Below are 5,162 nucleotides of genomic sequence, written 5' to 3'. Positions count from 1 at the left end.
AAAAAGATAAATCGTGTGGACTACACAAATTTATCAGACTCAATATGTGATCAAAAGGACTTGAAGGGGGGACATATATCCTTCTGATTCAATATCAACTTTCTCCGAATGAGAAATTGATAGATGATGAGTTGCGTGCCCCAAGTGTTATTGAAACATTTATATGTTGAGAGATAAATGAGTATCTGGTGGGGTTGTGACAAGAATTGGCCTGGGCTTTGCCTTTTTCAATATTAGTCTCGAAAGAATTGATAACTAATAGATTGTGTGGTATGCCTGGATTTTAAAAGTTTAGAACAGGATTCTTATAATCTTTTAATCCTGACACAACTCTCGTCAATTCTTTTAGCTCACAACAACTACCCCTCTCATTTTCATTTTAATCTCGGCACACAAACCCTTTTTGATTTAAAGCTCACTCAGATATGGTTGTCCTCATAGGTAGGTTTGTCGGTTCTGACATTCCATTGAGGTATTTCTGATAAGCACTCAGTCCTTCCTAAAAATTTATAGTTATGTACATTTGATCACAAGAGTTGATCAAAAATAATATTGCATATAAAGCACAAAGATCAGATAAAATTTATCAAAAAATTTGGCTATAAGCACAGTCAATAAGGAATGATGCGACAACGAACAGATTATTCGGTATATGAGATAAATGAATGAAGATCTGTAAGAACAAGTTTACAGATTCTGATAATCAAAAAAATTATTGAATACATATCAATCAATGAAAAACAATATCAGAAAACAAACTTGAATACAAACGAGCGTATTATCACCGAAAATGATTTTCTTATAAGAGACGTGACAATAATAGTTTGAAGAATAGCTGAAACTGGTATTGGAGTTATGTACGACGAGAAATTACGCAAGTAAAATCTCAGGAAATACCTGTTCAGAACATGTACTCGTTTCAGAAAACAGTTCCATTTCCGAAAACATTTATTCAAAATTTCTAGAGACTCCCCCTAGAAAAAAGATTTAAGTAATGTTTCAATTTAGCTCAAAAGAATAAAAAAAAAATGGAAACATTTTAAGCACGGGTTCTAAACTGAGTGTTTAGAAACCACTCTTGGTAAAGAATGGGTTCTGAATTGAATTGTTCATAAGCCTTATTTGGAATAAATTACAACTCCCCCTGCATTGGTGCATCACTGAAATGGTATTCTGATCAGCACAAAATTGACACACCTGCAAAACCATATTAAGTAGATTTTGGTACCCAAATGAATTTGGGTCCTATTATGTTAGTATCAGGTTGGGGTATATTGTAACTTCCAAACCATTTATTTCTATATGATGTATTCTTTTTAGCACTGTGAACAGGATGATCAGAAATAAAATATGATTCGTAACAGTAATTGTGATCGTACTTGTTCTTACCTTTTGAACTGTTCTGATATCTGTTGTCTGTACTCTATCTGTTATATATCTTCTTGTTCACAAAATCTGTTGATTTACATGTGAAGCACATGATCCTTTTCTTGCTAAGATTTATCAAGTCAGAATTGGATCTCACAAAACAAGGAAGATTATTAGTAGCAACAGGAGTACGAGTTGAAACAGATTCAGATTTACTAACCCAAATGCTTTTAATCTTAGAGGAATAATTGGGTGATCCAATGACATACCCTTGATAATACTGATTTGAAGAACGATAATAGTTCTTAGAAACAGTAGATTTAGGGCTGCTAGAATAACTGTTCGATTTGAGACAGTCATAAAAGCTAGTTTTACACTGTGATGGAGAACCAATTAAACTTTGTACACACGAGAAGGCTTTGAATTTTTGTAAAAGTTGGTCTCTTTCAGCAGTAACTAAATCAAATTTAATTTTAAGTTCAGTTCTCATCCTCATCTCAGTTTCAAGGTCTGTCTTTAGATCAGACAATTTACTTGTAGTGTCCAGGAGTTTACCTTCTAACTCCTTCTGAAGCATTTTCAAACTTTCACTTCTGATTTATTAATTCTCGTTTCTCTTCATCTGAGCTACTCTTTTCATTCTCCGAAATGATGTCAAGCCACTTTTTCTTATTTGCAAGCGCTTTAGCAATTGTCGTATACTACTTTGAAGTATTTCTTTTCTCAAGGGCAAATTGCTTCTTCTTTTCATCTAAAGCCTTCTACTTTAGATCAATGCTTTCAAATAATTTCTGTAATTGACTCTGACAGTCTTCTGGGATGTCTTTCTTTTCTTTATCATTCTTGGCTCGTTCCAAGATGATCAACTGCTCAAAATCCGAGATTTGCTTTAACAGCATTTTAGCATTCAGTTCAAGAGAGTTTATCTTATCTTCAAAAGTTATGCGTTCAGCACTGAATTTTCTTTCAAATTCAATAAATCTCCTCTTCTCTTTCTCAAATTCATTCTTTTCAGCATTAAAATTCTTTTCCATTTCTAAAATCTTTTCTTTCTCTAGATTCAGAAGCTTTCTTAGTTCAACCATGTTACTTTCAGATCTATGAGTTAAGACCTCTGACTCTTTACTATTTCTCCCAAAATAATTCCTTTCAGTTTGTAATTCATTCTGAACTTCTTGTAGTTTGTTGAAAAGATCTTTATTAGCTTTACTCCATATTTTCAATTCATTATCAAAATCTTTTCTAACATTATCCAAAGAATTTTCAAGTTTATTAATTTGATACTTTGAATCATTCTCAACTCTTTCCAAAGCTCTTTTATGATCTTTTTACATATTTTCAATAAATTCAACATTAGCATGATTCTCAGAAAGTATATTTATGTATTTTTCTTTATAGTTCACAATGCTCTTCTTCAGTTCAGCAATCTGAGCCCTCATCTCTTGATTCTCCTTCTCTAGGATATCTGTCATTTAAAAAAATAAGATTGATCAATTATAGGATCTATGCAGTTCAAGAAAAATGATCAAAGAAATACAGTTTTAAAAGTACTACACAATCACTCTTTAAAAATTCACACTTCACACAATTCCCAAGCAGATGAAAAATTCAATATGAATCAATACCAATACCAATCCATGCAAAGTAAATAAAAAATATCCATGCACATGCAATAATCTGGTCAAGACAAGCTTATATCCTCTTAATACATAAACTGTTCAAGATTATTCTAGGCTAGCAAAACCAGCTTTCAATAGTACAACAACCGCAGCTTACTGCTTATTGCATGCTCACTACTTACTGCATGCTTCCAAAACCTGTTAAAACACAGTTATAATCCGTTCAAAAGATGTTGTAAAACACTCACATACAATAGAAGAAAACTGCTCACACACCAGTGGTAAAAACACAGCGGCACTTACTGCATGATCTTAAGTCACTCAATATTATCCTTAAATCTATTCAAGACAAAAAAAATTGCTCACTGCATAAAGTCACCTGCTTGAAGAAATATCAATATAAAACGATCACTTCATAGCCTAAAGCGATCACCTCTCAAAATGTTAAGTAACAAATCAAGAAAAAAAAATTGTTCACTGCATGAAGTAAATCCTCTCAACATGTGGAAATAAATCACTCACAGTAAAAACTCGCTCACCATGCAAATCCTCAAATCCAACACTGGTTCCTTATGCAGTCAAGAAACATCCTAAATTGCTCAAGATTCTGCAAGAAATATCAATATAAATTGCTCACTCTACAGGCCTTTAATCGGTCAAAGCTAAATCGCTCAAAATAAAGCTTCTAGAAGAAATAAACCACTCACAGCCTAGTATAAATTGCTCACCTATCAAACCTATCAAGACCACTCAATACATGGCCTATATCCGCTCACAACACAGCCTTAGTCCGCTTACCCCTATGACTAATCCGGTCAATAGTCCTCTCACCACTAATGTTAAATCGCTTACTTCATAGTTTAAATTGCTCAATGTGAAAGCCAAAATCTAGTCAGAATCGCTCAAATGGTGCTGTAAAATACTCAGAATAAGCAAGATAAAACAAACAAACTACAATCTATTATCCAGTCACAAAATGATGCTAATCTGGTCACCTCTATTAACTGGTCATTGAATGTGGCTAAACCAGTCAATATAAGGTTGTTAAATCGGTCAAAGCATGCACGTTTTTAACTGCTGAACGAACTAATTTTAACTTGGACAAGACTGCAGCTTTATCCGGTCAATACAAGTTTGCTTATCGAGACGATAGTCCACTCACCACTTGAAACTTAAATCGATCAAGATGTATATTAAATTGCTCAAACCTTGAAATACATCGCTCACAGCTTGAACAAAGCTGCTTACTGCATACTGCCTAAACCGGCTAACTAACAGATATAAACCGCTCACAGTGCAGTCTCTGTAAACCGGTCACAACTAAAATGACAAAAGGAGAGAAATGGATCTGGATAGAATGTTTGGGTAAAAAGCTGTAATTCAACACAGTTTCTAAACTCAGTCAAGCTTGAACTTCTAATCTGCTCACTTCATGAAGATAAACTGGGTTTAAAATAATAAAGATTGATTATCAAACAACCCACTATGCTTAAACAACTCAAACAGATGAGCTTAAATCGCTCACTAGCACACAACATAGTCAACTAAATTGGTCAAACATCGCTCAAACAGATCACTATTAGAGAAAATAAACCGCTCAACAGAAGCTGAAAATAGCTGGTTCCTTATCCTGTCAACAACTGTAAACCACTCACTGCATAAAAATAAATAAATCGCCTGCTTCATGTACTAAAATCCGCTCACATTGCTCAACAAATAACTGCTTATCCGATCAAGAATTTTACTTGGATGAGAATAAATCGCTCAAAACAAGGATCAAAACAACACACAAACACAAAAACACAAAAACTTACAAAAACTCGGAAAAGATTGGATCAAACTCTTAACTTTTTGATGAGTTTTTACATGAACACCAAGAACATCAAAATTTTATAAACTCCAAATCTCAACTATCGATGATCAAAATTCAAAATCAAAGAAGTAACAACGAATCATTATGTAAAACGTACACAACGATCATCATTTTAAAAATCAAATATCCAAGAATGAAAGATTTAAGAAGAATTCATGAAGAATAGTTAAGAACAATCAAGAACATAAAATCATGAATTTTCAGAAATTTCAGCAACTCTTGATAATTTCTTCAAACCGATTTCCTGCAAACCAGCTCTGATACCAATTGTGTGTCCTTGATATGATCAATCTTCATGTAAA

This window comes from Cynara cardunculus, assembly GCF_001531365.2.
Source record: "Cynara cardunculus var. scolymus isolate 2C chromosome LG 12, CcrdV1, whole genome shotgun sequence".
NCBI lineage: Eukaryota > Viridiplantae > Streptophyta > Magnoliopsida > Asterales > Asteraceae > Cynara > Cynara cardunculus.
Note: the sequence above shows the minus strand (reverse complement) of the source record.